The sequence below is a fragment of the Rhinoraja longicauda genome, chromosome 1 (assembly GCF_053455715.1).
Source record: "Rhinoraja longicauda isolate Sanriku21f chromosome 1, sRhiLon1.1, whole genome shotgun sequence".
In the NCBI taxonomy this organism is placed as follows: Eukaryota; Metazoa; Chordata; class Chondrichthyes; order Rajiformes; family Arhynchobatidae; genus Rhinoraja; species Rhinoraja longicauda.
The window spans coordinates 120,604,525-120,620,904 of record NC_135953.1 but is presented as its reverse complement, the minus strand read 5'-3'; positions in this window follow the sequence as shown (position 1 = coordinate 120,620,904).

Here is a 16,380-nt window from a genome sequence, read left to right as displayed (position 1 = left end):
AATACCATTTGGGGTCTCCATTGACTATAAACTTTCTTCTCTAAATTGTATAGTTGGGATTTTCACTGATTAAATAAAAAGTTAATAAATGATTCTTGGCATGCACTGTGGTTATAATATCACAAAAAAATGGAATTATAATGTCATATATTAATTGTGAATATGTGTATTGAGCATTATACAAAAAGATAAAAATAATCATTAATCTTTAATGCATGGTTTTAAAGAATACTTGTATAGTATTTTGCAGCGGATGAACCTAAATCTAACTTCCTTTCATTCAATAGTCATAGATAGATGCAGCATTCAAACAGGCCATTACATGTTCTTGTGTTAGCAACATTCTGATTGCCTGTAAGATTGGCCAATAAATGGTCCCTGTTTGTGTACCAAATGAAAGTTTTCATTCTTGTTATTTATCTGATCATTATCTGATCATGAGAGCAATTAATGATGAAAGGTTTCTAAATTTGGATGGGGTATGAACTTGCAGTTGGCAGAGCTCCCGAGCAACTGCCACCACTGCACTTCTGAGTTGTATTGGACATGGGGTTGGAAGGTGCTGTTGAAGAAGTCGCTGCAGGTGCCTTCATAAGTGATACGTAGCCACATTGCACCAGTAGTGAAAGAAAGTAACCTTTAGAGCGGAGTATCATCTCATAACAATTAAGTGGGTTGTTATATCCTGCATGACATCAGGATTGAAATAGCATTCACAAAAGACAGTGGACAGTATTACATCATAATTCTGACTGGTGTCATGTGCATGATGATAACATTTCTGGGAATTGGAAGGAAAGTCAATTGCCCCAGAATAATCTTCATGCTACTCTTGTAGCCACATGCATATTTCTAATTTGGCTAAACTTTGATTAATAATGGCCACGGATTATTGATGGTGTAGGACTTGTGATGGTAATATCTGCGAATGTTAAGGCAGCTGGAAATGCCATTGACTGACACGATGTGAGGAAGGAACTGCAGTTGCTGGTTTATACTGAAGATAGAAAGATAACTCTGGGAAACAACATCACCGCATTGCTTTCTGAGTCGGCTCATGGGTGTGAAGTGTCGAAGTGGAAAAAAATGTTGTAGAACAGTCCAAGCTTCAAATTTATGACACGTTTAGTTGTAGGGATTGTTAGTGGAGAGAGGGTCTTCCTACATTATGCAAAGTTTGTGGGTCATCGTGTTGTGTGGGCATATTAAACTTGTGGGAACGTTACAAGAAATTAACCTTGTTTGTATGTCACAGCAGATTCATATCTTCCAAAAACATAATGGAATAGGTGAGCTTATTGGTGAAGCTTTCTCAACTGCATACTATAGTTTGCTAACAATTTATTTTGCTACTTTTGTTTTCTTTAGACAAAAACTATGAATAAAATACAACCAGTTTTTCCTCTACATTTAGGTACCTCAGCCTTAAATACTTTCAGCTCAGATAAGAATAAACTAGAACAGGACAGGAAATAAGACATCAGAAGTAATCCACATTGTACACAGACGGACATTGTGGTAAGCTTTTGATCATATAAAAGACCTTGTATGCACTACAAGTTCACCTTTGTGCATAATTTGAAATGTGACCTTGATGTCAACAATATAACACACAGTATTGAATGGCACTGTTGTATGTCTGCTTTTCTCATTTCTGAAAGGATTCAAAGTGCAGAAATCAATCTTCGTGCAATCTTTGTCTTCCCAGTCATATTGGGTTGCAGTCACTGCAGTCCTTCGTTGCAAGCAATGCAGCAGATCGGGAAGGTGGCTTCTCGTTTTCCTCAGTGGCACCAGGAGGAAACCCCCACTGTACTCAGTGCATGGCAATTTTAGTGCACTTTTTAATATGTTTTCACATTTTAGCAAGATCTGGCTTCTTGGTGTTTGCCTCCAATCAGACCCAGTGAACAAGCAGAGACTGTTGGGTATCAGTCCTGTTCTTGAAATCTAAAGTACAGAAATAGGCTCAAACAGCCCATTTCGTCCCTAACGACTGAGGCTCTATAAGGCGCTGGGCAGGCCGCATTTGGAGTATTATGGGCACCATACCTGACGAAGAGGGTCCAGTGGTGGTTTACAAGTATGATCCCAGGAATGAATGGGTTAACATATGAGCGTCTGACGGCAGCGGGCCCGTACTCGCTGGAGTTCAGAAGAATAAGGAGGGTGCTTGTACCGAAATGTACCGAATAGTGAAAGACTTGGATAGAGTGGATGTGGAGAGGATGTTTCCACGGGTGGGAGAGTCTTAGACTAGAAGTCATAGACTCGGAATTAAAGGATGTTTCTTCCGGAAGGAGATGAAGAGAAATCTATTTGGTTCAGGGGGGAGGGGTTGACAAATTGGGAATATAAGGATGGAGTTAAAGGGGAAGTGATTACAGGAAAAGTTGCAAAAGACTCCCGAATTAATGGGAAGCAAAGTTCGAGAAGGGATAAGAGAGTAAGGTCAGGGCCAATAGTGGCCGGTGTTTGTGAGGGGAGGTGAATGCCAAGGTTAAAGTGTTGTATTTGAATGCGCAAAGTATAAAAAATAAAGTGGATGAGCTTGAAGCTCAATTAGATATTGGCAAGTATGATGTTGTGGGAATTACAGAGGCATGGCTGCAAGAGAACCAGGGCTGGGAGCTGAATATTCAGGGGTATACGACCTATCGAAAAGATAAACAGGTGGGCAGAGGGGATGGGGTCGCGCTGTTGGTAAGGAATGATATTCAGACCCTTGCCAGAAGTGACATAGAATCAAGAGATGTAGAATCAGTATGGACAGAACTGAGGAATTGTAAGGGTAAAAAGACTCTAATAGTTAAGACAAATGTGGGTCCCTTGAAGACAAGCAGGTGAATTTATTATGGGGAACAAGGAACTAGTTGAACAGATACTTTGGATCTGTCTTCACGAAGGAAGACACCAACAATCTCCCAGATGTTCTAGTGGACAGAGGTCCTAGGGTGACGGAGGAACTGAAGGAAATTCACATTAGGCAGGAAATGATGTTGGGTAGAGTGATGGGACTGAAGGCTGATAAATTCCCAGGGCCCGATGGTCTGCATCCCAGGGTACTTAAGGAAATGGCTGTAGAAATCGTGGACACATTGGTGATCATTTTCCAATGTTCTATAGATTCAGGATCAGTTCCTTGTGGATTTTAAGTAAGGAGGGAGAGAGAAAACGTGAAATTATAGACCAGTTAGCCTGACATCAGTGGTGGGGAAGATGCTGGAGTCAATTATAAAAGAAGAAATTGCGGAACATTTGGATAGCGGTAACAGGATTGTTTCGAGTCAGCATGGATTTACGAAGCAAAATCATGCTTGACTAATCTTCTGGAATTTTTTGAGGATGTAACTAGATAAATAGGAAAATGATTTTGAGGTCAATAATTATACACTGTCCCACCTCAATTCAATTTGGTTTATTGTCACGTTTATCGTGGTGCAGTGAAAAGCTTTTATTGCGTGCTAACTAGTCGGCGGAAAGACAATGTATGATTACAATCAAGCCATTCACAGTGTACAGACAGATACATGGTAAGGGAGTAACGTTCATTGGAAGATAAAGCCAGCAAAGATAGCTGAGGATCATCAATGAGGTAGCCGACTGCACCACGAACCTCAGAACTGCTTGGCAATCTACCAACCACATTTGTAATAGGTATCTAACATTGTCTGACAGCAGCTCACTATTGCAACTACATCTCACAGTTTGCACATAGCCTTGGCACCTTATTTTGCATTAACATTAACCAACATCCTCCTCACATAATGGAAATGATGAGGAATTAACTGGCCAGGCGCAAGTAGCAAGCTTGACGAGAGAATGCTTGTCATCACCAAAGCTGGCATTATGAATTCCATGACAAGTATTGGGCCTGAAACCATTCAACATGATTGTACACTAATATCTATTTCTCTTTCAAACTTAAATGGTTATACACTGATACCTTATTCTTTTTACAATATAAAATAATCTTCTCATTCCACAGAACCATGTTGCCCCATGTAATCCCACACCAACTGGAGGAAATGCAATAAATTCTGGTTGTTAGTTCACAAATGTTACTCACAACATTTTGAAAAGGAAAGGTATTGTGTATCATGGATAATTGTCACATATTCCCAATTGCTTCGGGTGTAATACCTCCTTTATTTTTTCAGGTTTCCATTTACCTGGATAAAATTCCACCAACGAATTGATGTGATTTGGTTCTGAAATAGAGGGACATTAATGAAAGTGAGGTAAAGTTTTGCATTCAGCTTCCGTTAGAGGTGCATCTATGAGGGATTTCACCTGCAGACAGACACAAAATGCTGGAGTAACTCAGCGGGACAGGTAGCATCTTCTCGAAAGAAGGATTGGGTGACGTTTCGGGTCGAGACCCTTCTTCAGACCCTTCGTAGGGATAAAGGAAACGAGAGATATAGATGGGGATGTGGAGAGATAAAGAACAATGAATGAAAGATATGCAAAAAAGATGATTAAAGGAAACAGACCATTGTACGCTGTTTTTAGGGTGAAAATGAGAAGCTAGTGCGACTTGGGTGGGGGAGGAATAGAGAGAGAGGGAATGCTGGAGCTACCTGAAGTGAAATAAATCAATATTCATACAAATGGGTTGTAAGCTGCCCATGCAAAATATGAGATGCTGTTCCTCCAAATTGCATTTAGCATCACTCTGTCAATGGAGGAGACCGAGGACAGAAAGGTCTGTGTGAAAATTGGTTCACAAGATTGATCCCTGGGATTGCGGGTCTGTCATATGAGGAAAGATTGAAAAGACTAGGCTTGTATTCACTGGAGTTTAGAAGGATGAGAGGGAGAGGCATATAAAATTATAAAAGGACTGGGCAAGCTAGATGCGGGGAAAATGTTCCTAATGTTGCGGGAGTCCAGAACCAGGGGCCAGTCTTAGAATAAAGAGGAGGCCATTTAAAACTGAGGTGAGAAGGAACTTTTTCACCCAGAGAGTTGTGAATTTGTGGAATTCTCTGCCACGGAGGGCAGTGGAGGCCAAGTCATTGGAAGAATTTAAGAGAGAGTTAGATAGAGCTCTGGAGGCTAGTGGAATCAGGGGATATGGGGAGAAGTTGGGCACAGGTTACTGAATGTGGATGATCAGATATGATCATAATGAATGGCGGTGCTGGCTCAAAGGGCCGAATGGCCTCCTCCTGCATCTATTTTCTATGTTTCTATGAAATTTCAAGGAGAATTAAAGTGTCCAGCAACCGGGAGATCAGGTTGGTTCTGTCGGGCTGAGCGAAGGTGTTCCGCAAAATGATTGCCCAGTCTGTGTTTGGTCTCACTGATGTATAAAAGTCCACATCTTGAACAATGGATACAGCAGATGAGGTTGGAGGAGGTGCAAGTGAACCTCTGCCTAACCTGAAAGGGCTGTCGGGGTCCCTGGATAGAGTCAAGGGAAGATGTATAGGGACAGGTGTTGCATATTCTTATTTCTTTTATTTATTTATTTTTTATTATTATTATTATTATTATTATTATTATTATTATTATTATTATTATTATTATTATTATTATTATTATTATTATTAAATAATATAATAATAATATTATTATTTTTTTTTTATTGAGCTTCACAAAAATACAAATGGGAATTCATTTTACAATTATGCACAGTATAAGGGAAAGAAAAAGACAAAAGAAAAAAATGATTTTCGAGAGTTATATGGCTTGATTGACAGTTTTGAAGGTAGGTAAGTTGTACCATATCACATTACAATTACACCGGATGCCAAACATTGCCATATATGGCCACAAACAGGAAATACATTGTTACGCGACATCAGCCAATAGTCCCTGAAGCTGCCCTTCTTGCCATAAAATCTATATGTGGTTGCCATATTTTTTTTAAGTCCTGATGCTTACATCTTATGTTGTAATAGATTTTATCTAATGGGATGCAGCTAGAGATTTCATTTAACCAATGCAATACTGTAGGGGGGGGTAGGGGGGGGGGGTAAATCAGATTTCCAGTGGATTGTAATACACTTCCTTGCAGCGATCAAAGCAAGGTCAATATATTTTTTAATGAAATTCATTCCAAGGGTCCATATTACCTGTGCCAAGAAGCGACAAGCGAGCAGATTTTGTGATATGCACTTCTAAACATAGTGTTATAATATCAATTACAGAATTCCAAAATGTTGACAGCAAATTACAGGACCTAAACATGTGATAAAAGTTCCCCTTTTGTTTTTTGCAAAGCCAGCACAGAAAGGACATTTTATTGTTAATTTTATGAAGTTTTTCAGGTGTGTAATAAGTTCTATGTAGAGTTTTGAAAAAAAAGTTTGTCTCATGTTGTAAGAACATTTATGAGCTTTAAGGCAAAAAAAGACCAGTCCTCTTTGCTTATCTCCATCTCTAAATCCTTTTCCCATTTACGTCTAATAGCCTCTGTGCTTGGAGACAAGCATTCCAACAGGGATTTATATACTTTAGAAATACATTTGGAGATTTTTACATCCTTGTTGATAAGACATTCTATTCTTAGAGGGTTCCTCAAGGGTTCCTTGACTTGTTTGAATCATATGACGAATTTGGAAAACCCTGAATAAATGAGTGGTGGGTAGATTGTATTTTGATTGTAACTGCTAGAAGGAGATAAATGTATCATTCTCAAAAAGATTTGTTACTTCCCTTATCATACCACGGCTTAAATGTGTCATCGTTAAAACAGGATGTGAAGTTGGGGTTTCTCCATATGGGAGTAAAGGGAAAGAGGTGCTCCTTGTAACCCATACATTTATGGGAGCTCTTCCAGATTTGTAAGTTATTAATAATGGTAGGGTTCTTGGTAATTTTTTTCATCTCTTGTAAACCAATGTAAGGCAGGTATTTCAACTCGTATGGGAGAATGTCATGGGACCCCACCCTTGCCCATACACTTAATAAGCTGGAGAACCATTGCTTGATCTGGGTAAGTTGAGCTGAGAGAAAATAGAGTTTAAGGTTTGGTAAGTTTAACCCACCAGCATTATATGGAAGCTGTAAAACCTGCAAGCTGATCCTTGGTGACATTCTCCCAAAGAAAGGAAGAGAAGGTACTCTGCATTTTCTTTAAAAAAAGTGATGGGGGGGAAATAAGGGAGGTTTTGTTGCATCTTCTGCGGTTGCAAGAGGTACCTGGGGAGGGGGTGGTTTGGGTGTGAAGGGATGAGTTAACCAGGGAGTTGCAGAGGGAAAGTTCTCTGCGGAAGGCGGAAAGGGGTGGAGATGGGAAAATGTGGCTACTGGTGGGATCCAGTTGGAGGTGGCGGAAATTTCAGAAGATTGTGTGTTGTATGCGATGGCTGATGGGGTGTAAGGTAAGGACAGGGGGGACTCTGTCTCTGTTATGACTAGGGGGAGCAAAGGCGGAGCTGCGGGGTACTGACAAAACACGATTGAGGGCCTCATCTATGATTGTAGAGAGGAACCCATTCCCTAAAGAATGTGGACATCTTGGATGTTCTAGTATGGAACACCTCTCCTTGGCCACAGATGTGGCGTAGACAGAGGAATTGGGAGTTGGAGATCGAGTTTGCAGGAAACAGGGTGGGAAGAAGTGTAGTCGAGATAGTTGTGGGTGTCAGTGGGTTTGTAATGGACGTCAGTCAATAGTCTATTTCTAGTCTAGTCAATAGTCTATTTCTTGTGATGGAGATTGTGAGATCATGAAAGGGGAGGGGGGTGTTGGAGATGGTCCAAGTAAATTTAAGTGCAGGATGAAAATTGGCGGTGAAGTTGATGACGTCCATGAGTTCTGCACGGGTGCAGGGGGTAGCACCGATGCAGTCATCAATGTAACGGAGATAGAGTTCGGGGATAGGGATTGTTCAACGTACCCAACAAAGAGGCAGGCATAGCTGGGGTCCATACGGGTGCCCATAGCTACGCCTTGGACTTGGAGGAAGTGGGAGGAGTCAAAGGAGAAGTTGTTGAGGGTGAGGACCAGCTCCGCTAGAGTGTTAGTAGAGGGAAATTGGATGGCTCTGCGGTCGAGGAAGAAACGGAAGGCTTTAAGGTGGGGGGTGGAGGTGTGGAGTGACAATTTTTTTCTGCTTGATTTCGTCATGGATCAGGAGAAGAGTGGTGCTATTTTGTTGTAGACGGGCAAATTTTGGACGAATTTTCCATAATTCTCAGTTGAAAAAGTACAAGACATTTATGGGATCAAAAAGGGTCATGTACAGTATTGATGCTGTTCTCTGAAACTTGAATTGGTCACATCATGTAGGATTTGTCACATGATGGAGAATGTGTTTGCTGTGCATCTTGAAGGGCAGGTTCCATGTTGCAAACTGTATCATATATCATATCATATCATATCATATATATACAGTGCGGAAACAGGCCTTTTCGGCCCACCAAGTCCGCGCTGCCCAGCGATCCCCGCACATTAACACTATCCTACACCCACTAGGGACAATTTTTTACATTTACCCAGCCAATTAACCTACATACCTGTACGTCTTTGGAGTGTGGGAGGAAACCGAAGATCTCGGAGAAAACCCACGCAGGTCACAGGGAGAACGTACAAACTCCTTACAGTGCAGCACCCATAGTCAGCATTCGCTGTAAAGCAGCAACTCTACCGCTGCGCTACCGTGCCGCCCTAAGGAGCTTTTACGCCATTGGGAGAAGGTGATTGAGGAAGATTTTTAATATGATTTTACTTCTTGACTGGCAATTGCAGTATGTTTTGTTAACAAAGTATTGATAAAACATTTGTTAATATGCAATTAACAAAATATTCTTTGTCCTTTTTTGAAGACCATCATGATTATGGTGTCTCTGAGATTGGGGTAGCACCGAGGTTTACAAGGACAGCAAACTGAGGGATACTTTTGAGGTTACTCACAACAAAAACAGTATCCTGGTTGAGCAGATCTTTAAAATCTTTGACTTGTGGCTGCTGCCTGTCCCACTGCCTTTGAGCTCCTCTCCATTCTTGGATCATAATGAAGAAAACCCATAACTGTTTGGACCATAGCCAGTCTTGACCCAGCTGAAGAATACTGGTTGTTGGATCTTCTCTATTCTCTCAGATGCTAATTGCAATAGTTTTCACTTCATACCTTTCTATTTACATCGATTTGGCTTAAAATTCCTGCAATATTTGTGTCATCAACCTTAGATATGTTATTGCCTTTCTCAGCATCGAACACCAATAAGTATTGACAATAATTGATGCCCCAGCACAAATCCTGTGGATCACCGCCAGGCACATTAACATTATGCTCTGTCTCTTGCCACTTGACCTTTTTTCTATCATATAAATTCAAATTCCAGAAGCTTTAACATGAATGTTATCAGAAGTACTGAAAGTCCTTATAAATAATATGCACGGACAGTCCTATACCTTTTTGTTTAGTAACTTTAAAACATTCATTGAGATTTGCTAGACATGACTTGGTCTTTAACAAAACTATTGTGGCGTTCTCTGAGAATATGAGTACTTTCAACGTTTCTGTCACCTTTCTACAATGGACGAAGTATATTGCAAGGATAAGACAAGGTAATATTCTTTTGTAGTCGGTATGAAAATAGTGCAACCGAAGGATTATAGTCCCACCCAATTGGAAAACGAAAAGCTGAACTGGAGGAGGACGATACGATATACAGCTGTGTCGAAGATTGAAGAAAGGTTGAGAAACGTGAGGGATATTTTACCATGGAGAAAAATCATGAAGGATGTCATTGGTGTCTTTTACTTTTGACAGTTTTGTGCTGTGGCAAAGACAGAAACCAGAAAAGGGAGTACTTTAAAAGGGTGAAGGTAGATAATGAGGTAAAACCTATTTACAAAATGAACTGTGATAAGAGCCAAGATGGAAAGTTTATGGAATGACAGTATTTTCCTCATCTTCATCTAGGTTCCAGGAAGACCTGATTAATATTATTTCATTTCAGGGTGCCTATCACCAGCTGTTGTCCTACCCATGGTTGGAGGCACATGGTAATAATGCATTACATTTATATAGCGCTTTTCAAACACTCAAAGACGCTTTACAGGGATGTTTTGAATGTGGTGAGTGAGGAGGAGTCTCTGACGGTTTGGGGTAGTGAGTTCCATAGTGCTGAACAGTCCAAGCCAGCAGAGACAGGAGCACAGACAGGAGTGAGAAGTCCAAGGGTGCGGAGGCAGCGGAGGCAGCGGTGGAAGAGCTGGGCAGATGATGCCAGGAGGGTCAAGCAGAAGGATTAGTCCAAGCAGAAGGATTAATGCAAACAGAGAAAATCTTTCCAAAAACAGCAAAATTAATACAAACAGAGAAGTGGTGAGAAGCAGCGAACAAACAACGCCAGCGTCCTCTCACGTCACTTCCGGTAATGGCACTTGTGCCCCATTCTTGCCATCTCTCAAAGGCAAATAAGCTCCAAAATATTGCAGTGGTTAAGGCAGCAGTTCCCATGTGCACCTTGGGGTCCAGGTTTGCCAAAGCTAATAATTTAAAAACTTTGTATGACATCACCCCTCTCGGGCCTCAAACCAAACGAGCATCCTTTTTCCATGTAGGGCCTCATAGGTTTAACATATATTTTCGCATGTTGAAGAATTTCTAGGCCAATGTTTTTTTCAACCATGTGTACTGAATGTTTTATCATTTCTGTGGTTTTGCAGATAATTATCTATGCAGTAAACCTCATATTTTAAAACGTTTGTACTATTGGAACTAGATGCACTATTTTGCTTTCTAAGCCGAGGAGCAGATTGCCCTACCACCTTCTGTCTTAAAGTGCAAAAGATGAAGCGTTTTCATGTTGCCTATGATGAATAGATTTCTCTCCACCATCCTCAGCGCAGTTAGAGAATATGCAGATTGTAGGAAAAGTCAACATAAACTGAACCTGAAGCTTTTTCTAACATTGCACTTGCATCCGCTATTGGTTAAGGTGATGTTTGGTTTTGGTTGCAAGCTGAGGTGCTTGACCACAAAGGATGCATCAAGAAGTGCACATCACTGAACTGTTTAATAAGATTTCCCCGACCAAAAACAAAAGCAATGGTAACAGTGTGCAATTATTTTCAAATTTAGCCCCTGCGCATGAATAAATGGGGACCTGTTCTGAAGTAAAAAGGTAGATCATAACGTTGTTAAAGTGTTACAGATATTCCCATGCCATTTGGTTCCATATGTGATTACAATTAGTCTCTGTTTAACATGGAAACCAAGGGACAGTTTTCAAACAACATCCAGTGGTGTTATTAACTGCCAAATCCCCACCCACTTCATCTCTTTAATTCCTTTTACTAGAAGTTGTTTTCTGCTTGTGGTTGCTCTGCCATTTATATTATATCCTTAGCACTTATAATATTGCCTCATAAGATGTAATTCTTTAAGTTCCTGTACTCTAAGTTACTGTGGCCTCTTGTAATCTGGCAAAGGCATTAGTTCTGAATTTCCCCAGGCATTCTGCAAATGCCAATGTGGCAAGAACCACCTTAATATAAAATTGGGGGAAATTTGCACGTCCCGAGCTATTGTGAAGAAGGACGATGCCTTAAATGTGTCACACAAAATGAGGATTTGAGGTGAATTGATCATAGGGAACAAGGAGATGGCAGACCAATTGAACAAATACTTTGGTTCTGTCTTCACTAAGGAAGACATAAACCGTCTGCCGGAAATAGCGGGGGACCGGGGGTCTAAAGAGATGGAGGAACTGAGGGAAATCCAGGTTAGTCGGGAAGTGGTGTTAGGTAAATTAAATGGATTAAAGGCAGATAAATCCCCAGGGCCAGATAGGCTGCATCCCAGAGTGCTTAAGGAAGTAGCCTCAGAAATAGTGGATGCATTAGTGATAATTTTTCAAAACTCTTTAGATTCTGGAGTAGTTCCTGAGGACTGGAGGGTAGCTAATGTAACCCCACTTTTTAAAAAGGGAGGGAGAGAGAAAACGGGGAATTATAGACCAGTTAGCCTAACATCGGTAGTGGGTAAAATGCTAGAGTCAGTTAATTAAAGATGTGATAGCATCACATTTGGAAAGTGGTGAAATCATCGGACAAAGTCAGCATGGATTTATGAAAGGCAAATCATGTCTGACGAATCTTATAGAATTTTTCGAGGATGTAACTAGTAGAGTGGATAAGGGAGAACCAGTCGATGTGTTATATCTGGACTTTCAGAAGGCCTTCGACAAGGTCCCACATAGGAGATTGGTGTACAAACTTAGAGCACATGGTATTGAGGGTTCAGTGTTGAGGTGGATAGAAAATTGGTTGGCGGACAGGAAGCAAAGAGTAGGAATAAACGGGTCCTTTTCGGAATGGCAGGCAGTGACTAGTGGGGTACCGCAAGGCTCAGTGCTGGGACCCCAGTTATTTACAGTGTATATTAATGATTTGGACGAGGGAATTGAATGCAACATCTCTAAGTTTGCGGATGACACGAAGCTGGGTGGCAGTGTTAGCTGCGAGGAGGATGCTAGGAGGCTGCAGAGTGACTTGGATAGATTAGGCGAGTGGGCAAATGCATGGCAGATGCAATATAATGTGGATAAATGTGAGGTTATCCACTTTGGCGGCAAGAACAGGAAAGCAAAGTATTACCTGAATGGTGACCGATTGGGAGAAGGGGAGATGCAACGTGACCTGGGTGCACCAGTCATTGAAAGCAAGCATGCAGGTGCAGCAGGCAGTGAAGAAAGCGAATGGTATGTTGGCATTCATAGCAAGAGGATTTGAGTTTAGGAGCAGTGAGGTTCTGCTGCAGTTGTACAGGGCATTGGTGAGACCGCACCTGGAGTATTGTGTGCAGTTTTGGTCTCCTAACCTGAGGAAAGACCTTCTTGCCTTAGAGGGAGTACAGAGAAGGTTCACCAGATTGATCCCTGGGATGGCGGGACTTACATATGAGGAAAGACTAGATAGACTGGGCTTGTACTCGCTGGAATTTAGAAGACTGAGGGGGGATCTTATAGAAACATATAAAATTCTTAAGGGGTTGGAGAGGCTAGATGCGGGAAGATTGTTCCCGATGTTGGGGGAGTCCAGAACCAGGGGTCACAGCTTAAGGATAAGGGGGAAGTCTTTTAGGACCGAGATGAGAAAACATTTCTTCACACAGAGAGTGGTGAGTCTGTGGAATTCTCTGCCACAGAAGGTAGTTGAGGCCAGTTCATTGGCTATATTTAAGAGGGAGTTAGATGTGGCCCTTTTTGCTAAAGGGATCAGGGGGTATGGAGAGAAGGCAGGTACAGGCTACTGAGCTGAATGATCAGCCATGATCATATTGAATGGCGGTGCAGGCTCGAAGGGCCGAATGGCCTACTCCTGCACCTATTTTCTATGTTTCTATGTTTCTATTCTGGCCACAGAAGTCCGGAAGTTCTACTAAATATTTATTTTTTGATATCTTAATGCAACAATTTGACAAATTCAACCCAACTCAAGTGCAGAGTATGTGCATACAAGTTATTTGTTGCACTAAACACACAAGGAAATATGTCATAGTTATTGCCATCCTAGCTCCTTACTTTGAGTAGAGACCGCCAGATTGAGTGGGCATGTGGTTTCAAGGATTGTGGGTTTCCTGAAGGCTGAGGGACAACCCTCATGGTATTCTGATTCTCCTTGAGAACTTGGGAGATAATGATGCTCCAACTCATACAATTGTCTGAAGACATTTCTCATGGGCAATGCAGGGCTTTTCTAGTTTAATGCAATTTTTGTAATATTTAGGGGGAAGGGAGCTAAATTCCCGTTTTTTCCTTGCTCTCTCTTCATGTTCAGGCTACAACAATATGAGCATCTTCATAATGGCAGCCACAGGACCACCTGGATTGCATTGCTTGTACCACTCTGTACATCTCCTGCAGCAATATGCAGAGCATAATTGTCTTTGGATGCTTCACAACCTACAACCAAGAATGTGCAGACTTTATTTGAAATCCTTCAACAGAAGGAGAATTAGGTAGAAGAAATGATGGAGAGGGTGACAAATGGAATATGAGTCAGAGCAATGCAGGAGGGAAGTAGACCCTTTGGTCTAATTGTCCATGCCGACCAAGTTGCCTAACTGAGCTAGTCCCACTTGCCTGTAACTTGCCCATATCCTACCAAACCTTATCTATGTAACCATCCAAGTTCCTTTAAAAGTCACCTCTGCCATTTTCTCTGGTAGCTTGTTCCATGTATGCACCACATTCAGTGTGGAAAAGGTTTCCACTCAGCCCACTTTTAAATATTTCCCCTCTTACGGTAAAACTCTATTCTTGAGCTTTAGATTCCTCCACCCTGATGAAAAGGTTATGGCTCTTTACAGTGCTCCAGGGGAGAAAAAAAAATCCTAGCCTATCAAGCCTCTCCTTATAACTCCAACCCTCCAGGCCTGACAATATCCAAAGTGCCGGAGCAACTCAGCGGTTTAGACAATATCTCTGAAGGGCATAAATAGGTGAAGGACAAAGCCTGTCAAGTGATTGGCAAATAAAGGCGAAGGGGATGCGGGGGGGTGGGGAGGAGTGTTGATTGGCAGATAGTTGAACAAAGGCCAGAGATGAAAAGACAAAGTGTGTGATAAAAATGGAAAGAGTGAATTGTGAAGACAGAAAAAGGAATAGAGATGAAAGGGAAGGGGGAAGTGGATAAATGGGTGCGAAAGGGGCACAGGGAAGAGAGGGGGAGAAGGGGGTGAGGGTTGGTATGTAGGTAGTTACGTAACAGTGGAGAATTCAATGTTCATATAATTTGGTTGTAGGCTACCTGTGTAGAATATGATGAGCTGTTCCACCAACTTGCGTGGGGCCTCACTCTGGCAATGGAGAAGGACCAGGACTGAAAGATCAGTATAGGGAAGAGCAGTTAAATTGGTTAACAACTGGCTGATCCTGAAGCCCTTGGTGGACCCTTAGTCTGTTCAGCAAAACGGTCGCCTAGTTTATGCTTGGTGTCGCCAATGTAGAGGACTCATTGGGAGGACTGAATGCAGTAGATGAGGTTAGAGGAGGTGCATGTGATCTCTGTCTCACCTGGAAGGACTGCTGGGCTCCCTGTATGGATGAGAGGGATGATGTAAAGGGACGGGTGTTACATCTCTTGCAGTTGCAGGAGGAAGTACCTAGGGAGGGGAAGGTTTGGGTGGGAAGGGATGAATGAACCAAAAAGTTGCAGAGGGAACAATCTCTGCAGAAGGCAGAAAGGGGTGGGAATGGGAAAATATGACTGGTGATGGCATCACGATGAAGGTGACTGAAACGTCGGAGAATGATATGTTGGATGCAGAGGCTGATGGGATGAAAGATAAGGATGAGGGAAACTCCATCCTTGTTCCATCGGAGGGGAGGGGGTGTGAGAGCAAAACTGTGGGACACACAGGAGACACTGTTGGGGGATACTTTTATGCCAGCGGGTGGGGGGGGGGGGGGGGGAGGAGACACCTTTACTAAAGAAAAGGACATCTCAGATATCCTAGAACGGAAAGCATAATCTTGAGAGCAGATGTAGTGGAGACAGAGAAATTGAGAGAAGAATCTTTCCAAGAGCAATGGAAGGCGGTAGATAACTGTGGGATTCAATGGGTTTGTAATAGATGTCAGTTGATGGTCTGTTACTGAAATGGAGACAAAGAGATCAAGAAAGTTGAGAGAGGTGTCGGAGATGGTCCAAGTGAATTTGAGGGCAGGGTGAAAGTTAATGAGATCAACAAATTCTGTATGGGTGTAGGAGGCAGCTTCGATGCAGTCATGAAATCAGGTGTGTTGTGTTACTGTTCAGTAAAGCTCATTACAGCGGCATGAGGGAGGAGTTTGGAAAGGGACTCTAGCAGGAATGACAGCAAAGGCAAAAGTTTCGGCAAAGGCAGAAGTTTCTGCGAGTAAATTGGAATTTGTAAGATCTTTTCATCCCAAGGAGGAAGAAAGATTCTAAGGAGAGAATGAGACAACCATGGCTGACCAAGGAAATCAAAAACAGCATAAACGTAACAGAAGGCATGTAATATTGTAAAGATTAGCAGGAGGCTAGAGGATTGGGAAGCTATTATAAAACCAGCAGAAGGCTACTAAAAAGGCAAATAGAAACATAGAAAATAGGTGCAGGAGTAGGTCCTTCAAGCCAGCACCGCCATTCAATATGATCATGGCTGATCATCCAAAATCAGTACCCCGTTCCTGCTTTTTCCCCATATCCCTTGATTTGGTTAGCCCGAAGAGCTATATCTCTCTTGAAAACATCCAGTGAATTGGCCTCCACTGCCTTCTGTGGCAGAGAATTCCACACATTCACAACTCTCTGGGTGAAAAAGATTTTCCTCATCTCAGTCCAAAATGGCCTACCCATTATTCTTAAACTGTGACCCCTGGTTCTGGAATGCCCCAACATCGGGACCATTTTTCCTGCATCTAGCCTGTCCCATCCATTAAGAA